This window comes from Sus scrofa, chromosome 11, assembly GCF_054392235.1.
Source record: "Sus scrofa isolate SSC_HxYL_T2T_F1_AM1 chromosome 11, Sscrofa_HxYL_maternal_Yorkshire_Landrace_v2.0, whole genome shotgun sequence".
Lineage (NCBI taxonomy): Eukaryota > Metazoa > Chordata > Mammalia > Artiodactyla > Suidae > Sus > Sus scrofa.
Window position 1 is genome coordinate 82,656,308 of NC_139393.1, and position 16,676 is coordinate 82,672,983.

Consider the following 16,676-nt stretch of genomic DNA (forward strand, 5'->3'; position numbering starts at 1 on the left):
TAATAAGTGCTGGAGATACAAAGTATTAAGTACAGAAGACATAATAGTATTGATTTTTACTTCCACAGAGTTCATGTTATTATTATTTTAAACCCTGGGATTGATTAGATGACTCCTGCTACTTAGAAACTACTGACAGAGCCTATTTGTAAACTTTGCCTGGTAAAGCTTTTGCCAGTTTGCATCATCAGTGTGACAGCAATCTAGAGGATATTACATCATTATATACTCTAGCTTAGCTAAAATGCAGACAGAAACTCAAATAATCACAAATATTTGTTAGAATGTTGGTCTGGGATTCTCTTTGAAATTTGTGATAATCCGTCAGAATCACAAAAGTCATTATTGTTTCATTTTCTCAGATAACTATATCACCAAACACTTTCCCGATTTTTAAGATTTCAGTTTTACCACTCTAAATAAAACTACTTTTATCTCCCAAGAATTTTGCTCTCTTGTCCTCTGCTGAAGTTATAGGCATGTCTACCTATCACGTGCTTCCAGCTTTTGAGGGAGCAATCAGTGACTGGTTTTGTCAAATAAAATGTGGAGAGAAACCAGAAGAATTAATGCAGCTGAAACAATGAGGGTTCAAAAAACAGCAATGAAATATGGCCTTTCCAAAGACTAATGTAACAAACAATTTTGCAAATGTCCTGTGTAGGAGGAAAATAACTGATTACTGATAAAAAAATATGAGCTTCTCTTTTTTATTTGCAACTATCACCATGAACTGAGCATATTCGTTATACTGATTGAATTCCAGGTAACATTATTGACTTATGTTTCTTGGAGAATTAAAAATTACTACATAAAACTTTATCCTGAATAACTAAAATATACACATCTTTTCTTTTTCAGCTAATTCTGTGATGAACCAGAAATTTTAACATTCTCCCCCGTGTTGTATTTACTCACACCCAAATTCTAAGTATAAAATTATTGGCAAAGGAGAAAGCCGGCACTTTTGTAATTACATAAGGAAACTGAAATCCCTATGTCACTGGTAAGCACCAAGAAAATGAAAATGTACTTCTATATCCATTCTAACTTTTGATAACTATATAAAAATAGAATTAAATGGTTTGCTTCTACATTAGAAGCACAAACCTATTGTCCCTGGAAGAAAAAACAAACGTCTTTCTCATGGTAAATTGGGAAACATAACAAAAGGAATAAATTAACATAACCCTAATTTCACTATTTAGATAGAGCAACTTTTAATATTTTTGGTGTCTCCCTGTTATATGTGAGGAATGAGATGTGGGTGGAAAAATGTGTTTATCTTCACAATTTATTTTTACAAAACTGGAAACAGAGGGTATATGTAGTTGAAAATATTAATTTTTAGTAACATTCTGAATTCTTTTCCAAGTCCTTAAATATTCTTCAAAAATGTGATTATTTAATATCTCCATGATATTCCATCATGGAATGGAGTGGTTTTGTTGTTGTTGTTGTTGTTGTTTTTGTCTTTTTGCTATTTCTTGGGCCGCTCCCTCAGCATATGGAGGTTCCCAGGCTAGGGGTCCAATCGGAGCTGTAGCCTCCGGCCTACGCCAGAGCCACAGCAACGCAGGATCAGAGCCGCGTCTGCAACCTACACCACAGCTCACGGCAACGCCGGATCGTTAACCCACTGAGCAAGGCCAGGGACCGAACCCGCAACCTCATGGTTCCTAGTCGGATTCGTTAACCACTGCGCCATGACGGGAACTCCTGGAGTGGTTTAATTAATCTTGTTTTTGACAGCTTACTCATGAAGTTTCATTACTATAAACAATAGTGTCCTAAATATCTGTTACTGAAAATTCCTGCAAATGAGCTTACCAGCTAAATAAATAATGGGGATTTAAAATTACCATTTTCCCTGAGTAAAATTAATGTTAATATTTTTTCTTGTGCAATATATGATAAATGCACAGAAAGCAAATTAAAATAATCCAGATCATTCATAACCCTATCCTCTACTCAGTTTTTAAACTTATATGTTCTATTCATTTCTTTTTTTTTTTTTTTTGTCTTTTTTGTCTTTTGTCTTTTTGTTGTTGTTGTTGTTGTTGTTGTTATTTCTTGGGCCGCTCCCGCAGCATATGGAGGTTCCCAGGCTAGGGATCCAATCGGAGCTGTAGCCACCGGCCTACGCCAGAGCCACAGCAACGCGGGATCCGAGCCGCGTCTACAACCTACACCACAGCTCACAGCAACGCCAGATCGTTAACCCACTGAGCAAGGGCAGGGACCGAACCCGCAACCTCATGGTTCCTAGTCGGATTCGTTAACCACTGCGCCACGACGGGAACTCCTATTCATTTCTTTTTAAATATGGAATCCAACTTTACCTGAGATAGGAACAGTCTTATTTCTGTTCCAGATTCATACCGCAAATTGCTTTAGAAAAACTCTGCCCCTATATACACTGTTCATAGCTATCGTTATAATTTTAGCTAAAAATAAATTTGTCATTCTTACAAACTCAGAAATGTTCACTTTAGAAACATTTAAAAATGCATGTGAGCAAAATATTGAAGATGTGAAATAACCGTCATCCCCTTACAACTACATGGCCACTGTTACTCTCCCGATGCATCTGCTTCCGGGGAGAGGAGAAATACCTCCTGAGAGGTGAGATGCGAGTCGGGCTGCTGGGGTGTGAATTCTGGCTCCATTTGTAATAACTGGGGACTTACTTATTTGTGCTTTTGTTTCCTTGTTTTGAAATGGGGATAATTAATTGTCTAATTCATAGAGCTGTTCGGAGAGGAGATGGTTATTATAAGTGACATGCTTAAAACTCTTCAAGGCCTGGAATAAGTGTCCACCAATGCCGAAGGCCGTACCATCACTACGTCCGCAGAAGAAGGGAGGGGAGCCTTTGCTGTGAGCATCCCGTCTGGGTCAAGAGCAGCCCTTGCTTAGGGAGGCGGAGTAAATCCCCCTTGGTCAGCAGGGTTTCTTCACTCTTCCTCTCAGGGCTGAGAGAATTGTCCAGCAAGGGCTGAACCACAGTCATTGCTCCTGTTCCAGCCTCATGGGATTTCAGCACCACAGGTGCCGCCAAATATTCAGTGCCAGACTTCGAAGAACCCTGTGTGCTTTTTCGGGGCTCTTCCTCCTGTACCTCTCCTCCCTGTCTCACCGCCTCCAGCTGTTTCTCCTCCCAAATCATCCTGCATCCCCAGCCCAAGCAGCCCACTCTGCTGGGCTTGGTGTTTGCTCTTCATTGGGCTGGGAACGTGCCTCCAGCCACAGTCAGGGCTCTTGAGAATCCCCTCATCTGTCTCCTTCTGCCTGCTTTTCCGGGGTTTGGACAAATGTTAGTTTCACATCTTGTCCAGTTTTCCAGTTGTTTACTGTGAGAAAGTAAATCAGCTACCTCCATGGAATAAAATAGAAATCTCACATATGGTTTTGCATATTTAAAAAAAAAATACTCAAGATTATATGACAATTCAACACCAATAAATATTCATCTGCATTACCATTTTCATGCCTAACAGTCAAGTTCTTGGGGGTTTAGGGTTTTATCTCTCTTAAAACAGTTTATTAGGAGTTCCCGTCATGGCGCAGTGGTTAAAGAATCCGACTAGGAACCATGAGGTTGCAGGTTCAGTCCCTGCCCTTGCTCAGTGGGTCAACGATCCGGCATTGCTGTGAGCTGTGGTGTAGGTTACAGACTTGGCTCGGATCCCACGTTGCTGTGGCTCTGGCGTAGGCCGGGGGCTACAGCTCCGATTGGACCCCTAGCCTTGGAACCTCCATATGCCGCGGGAGCAGCCCAAAGAAATAGCAAAAAGACAAAAAAAAACAAAAAACAGTTTATCAGTTTGGTTCATTGTAATAATATTCAGTGTATGTATCATTGAGACAGTGTTAATTATTCCCCAAATTCAGTCAATATCCCAGCTGAATATTCTGTAACTTAAAGACTAAATCATAAAGTTACCTACCACCCGCAGCCCTTACGTAAATTAATGAGGAATAAGAAGAGAGGAAAATATTAGTATATAGATGACAGGTCAATAGATGATAGATGGGCACCTGTATACACATGTATACACGAACCCAACTAGCATCCATGAGGATGCAGGTTCGAACCCTGGCCTTGCTCAGTGGGTTAAAGGATCTGGCGTTGCTGTGAGCTTTGGTGTAGGTTGCAGATGTGGCTCAGATCTAGTGTTTCTGTGGCTGTGGTGTAGGCCGACGGCTACAGCTCCAATTCGCCTCCTAGTCTGGGAACTTCCATGTGTCACAGGTGCAGCCCTATAAAGATTAAAAAAAAAAAAAAAAAAAAAAAAAAAAGAAATGAAATCCGCACAATCACATGCATATGCATATGTGTTTGATTCACAGTAGCTGCCACAGTCCTAGTTTCTGTAACCGAGGACTAACTTCCTTCTCCCATGTCCCGCTCCAGGAGCCCTTTGCCCTCTCCTGGAATCTTAGCTAGCTGCTTTCTTTAACTATTAGAATAATCAGAACTTTCATTCTTGAAGGTTCATTTGATTCTTTCCTGAATCCTCTGAGGCCCTGACTTGCTGTGGTGGCCGTCATTTTCCATTAACTTTCACCGTGTGACAGAGTAGTTAAGAGAGGCCTCAGAGTTCCTGGATCCCGGACTGATTCCTCCTGCCCGCTGTGGGGCGGCTACCAACACCTCGGGACTTCTTTTAACGTAATTCTTCAAAGGATGCAGATTTCACAGAATCCTGTTTTGTTTTATGTCTCCCACTTTTTTTTGGAGAGAGGGCAAGAGGTCTTCATTTGAAAAAGGAGACTTTCCTCTTATTAGGCCAAATGATCCAGCTGTCGTGCTGTGTGGAACTGCAGGTGTGTGTCCAGCACAGTGGCTTTGTGCGGGTGCTCTGCTGCAGTGCTTCCCTCCGAATCGCCCCTCTGGTGAGGCTGGAGATGAACTGCACCCTGCACCTCTTGGCAGGCCGCGTTCTGTGAGTTTATGCCAACAGGGCTGCTAGAGGGAAGGGGGAGGCAGGATGAAGGCGAGCTTCTGCTTCCTCTGTTCTGTCTGTCACTTTACCTCCAGTAACGACCCTTCCCTGTGGCACAGCTGCGGGTTCCAGATACGTTCCTCATTGTCGGACCAGCGGCATCGTGCTTTTCAGAAACACTAGCACCTGCCAGTTTCGCACCTCCTTCTCCTCAGACATCTGGGCCCCAGTTCTGTGAGCCTTTGAGATCCTGAGGTTCCGAAAGCTGTCTGCCCATCAGCACCCTTCCTTAGAGGTCTGGTTCCAGCGCAGCGAAGCCTTCCCCAGGCTCCCTAAGTGCCAGCTCCAGCTGGGCAACCTCTCTGCTCAGAAGTCCAGCCTCCTTGGCCCAGTTCCAGGTCCTGCGAGTCCCATCGCCAGCTCACGGGCTCTATTTCACTTTGGCACTTCACCTGTTCCTTTTTTCTTCCAGTTCTCAACACCTGTGTAACCAATAAGCTGTATTACATTCTCTTTGGTTAAAGAAAAAAATATTGGGGTTTTGTTTTCCCCAACCGATCATGTCTGATAGAGTTGTCAAGCCTCATAATTCAAAAGCATGTTATTTAGAGCAATCTTTAAACATAAACATATCACAGCTATACTAAATTTTCTTTCTTGACACTAAAAATGCATCATACTTTTTTCCCAGTAGTCTCTTTGGAAACGGAACTATGTCCTATGACACCCCCTATTCCTTAGGCAATCATGTTAGCAGATATTATAAGAATCAGCAGATGGACTTGTTCTCAGATTGTGGACAGCAGATGGATCATTAACTTTTTTCTTATACCAAATACATTTCTAACAATAATATAATCCTGATAGCATATTGGGTTTTTAACAGGGGAAAAAGCCATGAGATGTTACCTAAAGTCAACGCCATCTGGACTAAACCTTTACCTTAAGGGATAGTGAAAGCTTGGACTCTGAACTCAGGGACCTAGAGGAACAGAATCCTGAGACAATGTGAGTTTATTTTCCTAGAAATAAGTGAGTATATTTTAAGGTACTACCTCATGGAAATCGTCTATGTTACCCTAATAGGCAGCCCATCCTTCTGAACTCCTTTCTGTTCAAAGGAGAATATTCAGATAGCTCTGTGTTAATAAGTGTCACGCCTATGTTAAGAACCATACATAACTTTATTTTCTATAGTTCAAGTTAATGTCTGACTCTAGCTTCAGTTGTTGCTGGTTCCTGCCCCATAGAATCAGGGCACGGTCCTAGGGCCTTACCTCATGCAGGAGGGGACAGTCAGACCACATGGTCAGCCAAGCACCATCTAGCTCTCAGTGATGCTCTTGCAGCACAGAAGCCTTTGAGGGGGCAGCGTGGGAGGCCATGGATGAGACCACTCAGATTCTCTTCCTGGCATCTTGACTCCTTCCTCTCCGAGGCCCTGTGAAGACAGGAGACAGACCTCTGTTCTCGGGGCACACAGAGGTGCCTCACCACCACCACCCCCAGCCTGGGAGAATGTCTTTAATTTCTGTGCGGCCAGCTCAAAATTTGGTTGTTTGTCTGAGGTCCTCAAAAGGGAATCCAGGGAGTTCCCTTCATGGTTCAGTGGCTAACAAACCCAACTAGGATCCAGAGGTCCTCAAAAGTGTATCCATTCTCTGTATCTTTAGTAAAAACTGTTAATTTCATTGTCTGTCATGATCTTCAGTATATTCTACAGATACAAGTATTGAAAAAGAAATCTGATGTGAGAACATATGATTCCTTTTAGATGAAGTTTTCTCTAACTGAATTCCTTCAGCAACATGAGTTGCTTATCAAACTCTTTTTTTTTTTTTTTTTGGCTATAATTTAATGATTTTTTTTTTTTTTTTTTTTTGGTCTTTCTGCCATTTCTTGGGCCACTCCTGCGGCATATGGAGGTTCCCAGACTAGGGGTCAAACTGGAGATGTAGCCGCCAGCCTACATGACAGCCACAGCAACGCTGGACCCAAGCCACATCTGCGACCTGCACCACAGCTCACGGCAACGCCAGATCCTTAACCCACTGAGCAAGGCCAAGGATCGAACCTGCAACCTCATGGTTCCTAGTCGGATTTGATAACCACTGCGCCACGACGGGAACTCCAATGTTATTTAATTCTGAAGCATTCATAATTGAGAGAAGTTTATAAAGGCAATTTAGAAAAGGAGAAAAATTTCTTGGCACTTTATTCTGAAATCTTATACCAGAGAGCTTCTTAGACCATCTCTTTTGATCTAATCAGTTCATCGATTTTCCCCCTTTTAACTGACATTTTAATTGTTCTCTTTTCTTCCAACAGCATCCTTCCACTTCTTCCTCTCCTTCTTTTTCTCATCTTCTGTAGCAATAAATCCCCACTTCCTCATCACTAAAACAGAAGTATTTGGATTAAATACTGTGGATTTATAGATTTTATGCCTCTGTCAATGATAGAAAACATTCGATAGGAATTTGTTTCATAATTACCTTTACGGTATTGGATTTAACTTTATGGGAATATATCCCAGGAAAATATTTTGATGTGTTTCACTGCACAAAAAGTCCTAGCACTCGACTCATCAGAACTATGTTCTTTAACCTGCTAATTCAGTATGAAATTCTAGTCTCAGAAATATATTAATCAATTTCATCTCTCAAAATACAGTCACAGAGAGTTTCTGGTTAGTGTCTCAGGATGTGCCATGTACCTTTCAGGTTGGGTTACATCCGTAAGGCCGGGAGAAAAGCTAAGCAAGTTGAAAAGAAAGATATTTACCAGGTTGGAAACGGCTTTCAGAAAAGAGAGAAAACAACAACAACAACATTGCTATAAACAGCAAGAAAGAAAAGAAACTGCTTTCAGATTTCCAGACTATCTGATTTATTTTCCTTGTTCCAGGGGTGGTCTTTTAGAACCCCACTCAGCGTGGAGATTGAGGGCGTCAGCACAGGGTTACCTTAGATTAGACTGGTGCTTCATTAGGCGCCTGAAATGGCCCCGCGGGCCACTCGTCTCCACCTCTTCCCTGCACCCTGCCTGGCTCCCGGCTGCCTCTGCTTCTAACCTGGCACGTGTCTCCCTTGGCAGGCAGGTCACCCCTGCAGATGCTGGGCTGCTGGATGGCCCCTGACGTCCGTCCTTTCTGTTTTCTGGAATGGATGCTGCGTATTTAAAGTTGTTTTCTTTCTTTCCTCTTAAGCTCTTCTCACCAGCTGTAGGCAGAGACTTCATTCCATTCTCTAATGCCCTGATCAGACTCTGTCATGAAATTTTACAGAGTAGATAGAATTTCGGTGCTATGAACCCACAGCATCCCACTGCCCCTTCTGACTCGAGGGGGCTCTTGCCCAGCTGGTTACCAGACCTGTTCTGACAGGGCGTGAACCTAAGAAGGCAAGGCTATTGCTTTCTGAAAAGCTGTTGATTTTCTCCTAGACAGAGCTCAGAAGTGTTATACAAATTAAAGACAAACACCTCCTCCTTAGAACCCAGTGTATTTATGACCATGCTATATCCATAGCCATGCAAACACAAAAAACACAGCTAAGTCCCAGCGTTTGAGGAATGGTGCCTGTGTTACTGAAAGGCACCTGCCAGTGCATTTGGGTAAAAGATGATTAAGCTCAGTCTTCAAGCGTATATATTTTGAACTAAATTTCAAAAATGTAACCAAAATACACAGAGGTCTTGTTAATATCAACCAGTTTATAAACAAATAGCTTAATTTTCAATATAATCTGAGCTAAAACATTCCTAACCTAAATGCTACCTAAGACACCATATTCTGATCATCATTCTGTTAACTCTCTTGCATTAAGCTAAGGGAATTATTAGTGCCATTTCTATGCATATGACTCAGTCAGTCACAACAGTATGTAGAGCAAGAGACAAAAGCCAGAGCTTTAATATGCAAAATAAATGAATATTTTACTATTCATAAAATACTAGCACCTATGCCAGGAAGTATTTCTGAATAGTTTATGTTACTACAATGCCTGCTTTTATTTTACTAAATGCTACCTCATAATTTTAAATATTTAATTTTACTTCCGATAAGTAAAATATTTCTTCATGACAGATATGGAAATAAAGTATACAGTAAAAGTGCTAGCATCTGCTTTCATTTCAGGAAATCTGAAATTATTTTCCTGAAATGGTCAAGCCAACTCAAAGTCATTCTTCAGAGGTCAAGAATAGTAGTAATAATGATTAATATCCTACCAAGAGGATACATTATATTGTCTGTATAGAAAGTGCTCTCATGAGATTTTTCCTGATGTGCTTTTTATTTGACTGGACACCCAACTAAAAAAAGTTAAATGGCCTTAATATAGGGTTTTCAAAGACATCCTATCTGCAGCCTCGCACCTTGCTCCTCCACGCCTACACGAAGCGGCTTCTTCCTCCTTCTCAGCTGGAGATGCGGGAGAGACATCAGAGTGCATCTTACTTGTGCGTCTTCTGTGATGGGAGCGTGTCGATGATCTGACCAAACGCCGTCTAAACGCACTGCTGCCTTGTGTCTCGGAGTCCCTCGCCCGCTCTCAGAGCACAGGGTGTGCGCACACACAGCCCCCACGCCTCGGGTTAGGACGTGACCCTGCCCAGTAGACGGAGACCCTTTATCACAGTCATTTCCGCCTGGGAATGGTACTGACCGCAAAGGGTGCAGGGAAATCTTCGCGTCTTTTTTTTTTTTTTTTTTTTTTCATGGCTCAGGAGCATGATTGTCATCTAGTGGCTCCACAGATGCCAACGATCATTGCCCCCAAATGCCAGTCACGTGGCCCTGTGAGAAGTACTGAACATTTAATTCCTCAGAACATTCTACCACAGCACTGGAAAGGATTGGAGAGTGCGTTTCGTTCCTTATTTTGCATTTGATCAGAAATAAACATTACCTCACAGATTCAGGAACCCGAAAGAGAAGACTGGCATTTCAGGGCAGGAGGAGGATCTGAGCAGACCGGGGAGAGGAACTGCTGCCCTGCAGGGTGGCCGGCTTCTGAGGAAGGCGGGTGAAAGTGTCACACTTCACCTCCAACCTGCTTCAACTAAGCTTGCCCGCCCGGGGTGGGAGCTCTCCCTGCAGCCGCATCCCTGTCTTGTTCAGTTGCTTTAAAAAAGGGAAAGTATTATTTTGAATAGACATCTGCACTCCCACATTCCTTGATGAATTGCGGCAAAAAAGCCAAGACATGGAAGCAACCTACACGTCCAGTGACTAAAGAAGATGTGGCATCAGGCTGTGTAACAGAGTAGCATGCAGCCATGAGAAAGAAGGAAATCCTGCCGTTTGCAACAACACACGCAAACCTAGAGGACGTTATGCGAAGTGAAATGAGCCAGACAGAGAAAGGCAAATACGGTATGATCTCACTTATATGTGCCATCTTAAAAACAAACAAACAAAAAAACCCCGTCAAACTCAGACACAGAGAGTAGCATGGTAGCTATCAGGGCTGCAGTCTAGGGCAGTGAAGTGAGGGGAGGAATGGGATGAGAAAGGTTGGTTCAAGAGCATAAGCCTCAGAGTTCCCTTTGGCCCAGTGGGTTAAGGATCCAGCATCGTCACTGCTGTAGCTTGGGTGGCTTCTGCGGTACAGGTTCTGTCCCTGGCCAGATACCTTTCACATGCCAAGGGCGCAGCCAAACAGAAAAGGAGTATAAGGCTTCAGTTATAAATAAGGTCTGGCCATCTAACAGACGGCAAGGTGGCTATAGTTAATCATACCGCAAAGTTGTGTACAGGAGATTTGCCGAGAGAATAGATCTTAATGCCTCCCTGCGAGGGACGAGGGACGAGGGACGAAAGGTAGCAGTGTGAGGTGATGGATGTGTTTACTAACCTGATTACTGAATGGTAATCATTTCACAACGTGTATGCACATCAAATTATCACGTGTACACTTAAAAACATACAGGTTTGTCAATTATACCTCAAGAAAGCAGAAAAAAGAATTAAAATGAATAAAAATGAATCTAAACTCTGTTCTGATCCTCTGATTATACTGGACTAGGGCCCACCCTAATGATTTGATCTGATTTGATTTGGTTTGATTACCTCAGTAAATGACGGGAGATGCTAGGGGTTAAGAACTTCAACATAATCTCCTGCGGGATATATTCAACCCGCAGTAACAGCAAGTTTCTGCTTTTTTTTTTTCTTAAGAGTTGTTTTAAATGGAAAACCCTATGTATTTTGAAATTATATTTGAATTATTTTACTACTACTAGAAGGTCAGTAATTTTTACATGAGTGATCTTAGAAGCCAAAACATCCAAAGTATTCTTTTGTCCTATTCTAACTTTATTGCGTACAAGGATGGAGGGTATCTTTGTAAAATAAAAATGCAAAATAACTAACTGAAACTAAACAAAATCGTATTCCAAGTATTCCAATTTGAAGTGGAGGTGAGGCGGTGTTTCTAGAAGTATAAGTAACAGTTCATTTTAAAAACAATTAAATTGACAAAAACAAAAGATTGTCATAACAAAGTGTTGCATTTCATTTGCATGTATGAAATAATGAATGGATCTGAACAAATCGTCCAGAATACAAAACAGATGGACAAAAAGACAGAAAATACAAATGACATGTTAATCTAAAACACTTACTTAAAAGAGAAGGCCAGAGTACCCATGGTGGCTCAGTGGTTAACAAACCCGACCAGTATCCATGAGGACGCAGGTTCAATCCCTGGCCTCGCTCAGTGGGTTAAGGATCTGGCGTTGCAGTGAGCTGTGGTGTAGGTCACAGACGTGGCTCGGATCCCGAGTTGCTGTGGCTGTGGCGTAGGCCGGCAGCTGTAGCTCCTATTGGACCCCCTAGCTTGGGAACCTCCATATGCCACAGGTGCGGCCCTAAAAAAAGACAAAAGACCAAAAAATAATAATAATAAAGTAAAAGAGAAGGCTGAATAAATATTGTGATCTCTAAGGAAAAAGGTTAGGAGACAGAGAGGAAGGAGTGAGAACATCAAAAAAAAAAAAAAAAGTTAAACCAGAATTTTTCAGAACTTTCAAAGAAACAGACCCACAGATTCAACCAGCCCAATTCCAGGCAGGATAATAAAACACACATACACACACACACAAAACAAGAACTTACATAAGCTATCCTGTTTCCTCTGCCTGTTTAATGTTTTCTTGCCGCATATCTAACTGATTTTCTTATTGCATATACCATATTTGTTTGCTAATTGAAGGTCTCCATCGTATTTCCGCCTCCACTGATGTGACTTTTACTTAAGCATCCCTAGAAAATTTTTATATCAAAATTTATATGCTGTCAAACTGAACATCTTTCCTTTATGGAAAATAGTTTATCTGATTCCTCTTTTTCTCAATACGTTGAAATGGTGTTTGTTGGTTTTATCTAGGATTGTAAACTATATCACTTTGATAACAACATAAATGATTTTTTTTAAGATAGTGATTCTTGAGCATTCAGTTTTCCCATAGTATTTGAATAAAACTTTGATTTTTATGATCTCCAGCTGGTATGATTTCCAGGTCTGTTTCCCACCCTTATACTAGCAATTTTGACTTACTTCTCAGTGGCTCAAACTTCGAATAACATTTTCAAGGAACGAACATAGGAGCTGAGTTTAATGAGTTAAGTGTCTGTGATGAGCATGGATATATTGGTTCAAGTTTTTTCACTCAGCGTTTGCAGATATCACAGCGTTATTTTTCTGGTTTGTTAAGTAGCTATGAAGAAACTTGCTGTCACTTTAGTTGCACTATTCTGTGAATAACTTTGCTTTTATTTTTAAAAATATGAATCCTGCTGGTCACCTGAGTATGACCAGATGTGGCTCTTTTCTTTGTTTGGTCTTCAGCTTGGGTGAGCCTTCTCTGCAAAGTCGGATGGGAATGTTCTCCTCATCATTGCAATCTTCTTTTCCTCTCCGCATTTGAGCACCTTCTTTTCCTTCAGTTCTATGGGTTTCTTATAAATTGTATAGGGTATGTCACATATCCGGTATCTTTTATCCTATCTTATAACTTTCATCTACTTATCTTCTTGCCCTCCTCTCTGTGACTGGTCCATAAATGTGATTTTTTTTTTTTTTTTGTCTTTCTCTCTTTTTAGGGCCGCACTGGCAGCATATGGAGGTTCCCAGGCTAGGCGTCCAATTGGAGCTGTAGCCACCAGCCTACACCAGGGCCACAGCAACGCTGGATTCTAGCCGAGTCTATGACCTACACCACAGCTCAGGGCAACGGTGGATCCTCAACCCACTGAGCGAGGCCAGGGATAGAACCTGTATCCTCATGGATGCCAGTCAGGTTCGTTAACCACTGAGCCATGATGGTTAAAATCCATAAATGTGATTTTTACTTCATGAATTCAATTTCTGTTTACGTAAAACCTGTTCTTTCAAAGATCTCATCTATATTTTTGCTTTTTTAAAAAAATGTTGTGAACATTTTCCATTCCAGCTATTCTTAATTTTTATTTTACTATCTTTATAATGGCCTGTAATTTTCTTACCGAGAACATGAAGAAACTATATTGTAATTTTGGTTTTGTAGAAAATCTATTTCAGAAATATGCATGTCTCTTGTGCTCCTGGTGTATGCTTCATCTCCTTTTATGGCAATATTTTTCCATACATCCCAAACGGATTTTTCTCTGCTTACTCAACAATACAAAGAGGAATCTACTTGGATGGTTGACTCTCCTACTGCTCCCTGGAGCCTCTTTCCAGGCAAGAACAGCCTGCCACAGAGAGAACGGCAGAGCAAAGTGATGCCCAGATAGTTGGGGTTTTTTTCACTGATGTCTGTGCTGAGATGTGGAATGACCAGCTCAAACAGCGTCCACAATGATCTTGAGAAATCTGCCCGTTCAGCATATTCCCATTTATCTACCACACATACCATCTCCTCGTTATTTCAGGGAATTTCCTTTGTATGAATCTTCCCAAACTGCACCTCAGTTCCTTCTTGTCTCGTGGTTTCAGAAACATAAAAACGGCACAATTCATTCCTTTTTATTATTACTGTTTCATTCTTGTGTCTAAAAGTATCTTGCTGAATAAGTCCTTTTATACACGTGACATATTCTATTTCTACAAAGCGTAATGTGTATTTATATTTCCAACCATGCAAGTGCGTATTTGAAATAGGGAGAAAGACAGGAAAATCAAGAGTCTGGAATGTTACAGGAATAATCTCCATGGACACTGAAAACACCAAAGTGAATACAGGGAAGAATAACGAGAGTAAAGTGCTCCCCTCTTCATGGAATTTGAGATGTGAGAGAGAACGTCGAAGTCTGTGGTGACCCTTACTGGCCCCCTTCCCACAAGAAGGAATTAGAGCCTAGAGACATCGCTAGCTGCCCAGAAGAAGCAGAGCCAGGATTGAAACCAGCAGTCGTCCAGCTCCAGCACCCACCCCCTTCCCCTCCTTCTCCAAGGAGGCGAGGGCGGGGTCTGGTACAAGCCTGGCCATCACCTTCTTTCTAGGGTCGATGTCATCAAACCAGGAAGAGCTGCCTCATGACTGACAACTCCAGGACATGGTTTTTGTGCCTGGTCTCTTGCAGACTGAATTGCTTTCAGGTCACGTTATTCGACGCGAAGACGCCGTCTTTACATTCTAAAATATCAAATGGCATGCACACACTATGAGTTAGCAGGCGGACCGCCACATAGGCTGCTTGTGTCATAGACGGTGAGGTGTCAATGATTGCTCACCCGTTTATGTATAAATGGCGGGGTTCGCATTATAAGTGCGTTGTATACACCAAAGCGTGTGTGTCCTTACATACAGTGAAGAGGCTGGGCTTGCTCATGTGGCCTCCATCAGGACCAACAAGAGGGCGGGTGGCACCGCCTGGGGGTCCGGACATACTCCTGGTGGCCTTCTGCACTGGCAACAAGTCCCAGACGGTTTTCCTTCTGTCGTGTGACTCCGTTTTCTTATCTCAAGCCAGGCTTTCTTTTCCAGTGTTTGCTCCCTAGTGCTGCGTGGACACGTAAACACAGAGACGGTAAAGTAAAACATGGCAGTAGGTCTAATTCATTTTTATGGATCTGTGTATACATTTATATCATCTATAATTAGGCTCAATCCAAATAGCCGAGAACTCTTACTTTATAACAGGTATAATAAAGTCCTGTCTTATTCCTAATGCACATTGCTGAGAGTAAGACGTGTTTGAAGAAATGCCCTGAGAAGTAGGTCGAGGATTGACTAAATCCCAGAAGCCAGCTTACCTGACAGAGTGGTAGGGCTTTCCCCAGGAAAAAATACCAAGTCATTTTGCATGATGTTTTTCTTATAGTTGAAACCATAAATTGCAAGACTTCATGTTTGCACCCAGTTTTAGAGCATGTAGGTCAAGTAGACTTGATCTTAAAAGAAACTCCAAAAGCTTAATGTGGTTTTTTTTTAATATATTGCTCTTCCTCTCCTCTAACATAATTAAAAAGCCTTTTGCTTTCTCCCCAGTAATCAGAACTTGAAATGTTTGCTGGTGTTCCGAATGTAACCATGGGGGTTCCTTAACATGTCTCTCTGAGATGCTCAGGAATTCTGGAAAATCACATGCTGGCAAAGTCATTAAAAAGGAAGAAAACAGATGGTTCTTTGGCTTGAATTTATGCAAGCAATTTTCTGTGTCCAGGACAAGTTCAAGTAAATAAAATTTTCAGTAGAATTTCAACGAACAAATAACTGTCTAGCCATTTTCTGTTTTAGCAAAAGTCTGGCTTTTATTCCACTGGCCCCCAGCCCCCCAACCCTGGTGAGGATATTTGACATTTTCCGTCTTAAGATACCAAAATTTGAAAAAAAGTTTACTTTGTCATAATGTCTTAGTTCTAATCATTGTTGACACAGGAAGACACTATAACCCGGTGGTTAGGAGGCTGTGTCCTGGGGCAGACAGGTGGTTAGGAGGCTGTGTCCTGGGGCAGACAGGTGGTTGTGAGGCTGTGCCCTGGGGCAGACAGGTGGTTGGGAGGCTGTGTCCTGGGGCAGACAGGTGGTTAGGAGGCTGTGCCCTGGGGCAGACAGGTGGTTAGGAGGCTGTGCCCTGGGGCAGACAGGTAGCTCCAGTTCTTGGCAATAAACCAGTCTGTGCCTGCCTCTCTGTTGTTTAGCACGGGTGATGATGACGCATGTACTTCATAAACTTTTGTGAGGAGAGAGTTCTTGGGAAATAGTGCCTGGTTCCTAGAAAGCACTCGATCAAGTCTCCACGTCTTGATGAGCGTCGGTGTTTGTACATCCAGGCATAGAGCAACGCCCTCGTTTCTCCAGGTTTATTTTTCTTTAATAATGTGGCTTAGAATAAAGAGAAGACTAGTTTAACCTCATCTGTTTGAATTGTTCCCATGAATGGTTCTTTGCTCTGAGACCCAGAGTCCTGTTTATAACTTAAAGCAAACATGGGGTGATGATGGATTGACCTTTGCCCTTAGGCACCAGCCAATAAGAGCTCTTGGTACTTTTTAGGACACTGGGGACTGCATACATGTTTGCTTCACAGTGTCATTATTTGGAGGGAGAGAAATAATAGCGTTAGTAACTCATTAATTGTGAATAAGGGGATGTTTCCAGGCCATTATGTTTTGACCTATCCTCATACGCTGCCAGCTATGTGAGTGTATGTTAGAAATTAGAGTTACAGTGATTGCAGTATGAAAAATGCCAGTAAAACAGGAGTTACAACGGGAATACACCACTTCTCCCTATTTT

General features: G+C 42.0%; 1 protein-coding gene across 1 annotated transcript in view; it reads left to right on the forward strand.

Moving 5' to 3' along the window:
• The window catches only part of LOC146398720 (uncharacterized), a 44,552-nt gene extending 41,068 nt beyond the window's left edge, over nt 1-3,484 (forward strand). Inside the window, exons 7-9 of the mRNA XM_084982495.1 lie at nt 862-1,006; nt 2,496-2,625; nt 2,750-3,484. The gene's annotated coding sequence lies outside the window, so the exon portion shown is untranslated. The remainder of the gene's footprint in view (nt 1-861; nt 1,007-2,495; nt 2,626-2,749) is intronic.
• Nucleotides 3,485-16,676: the final 13,192 nt, after the last annotated feature.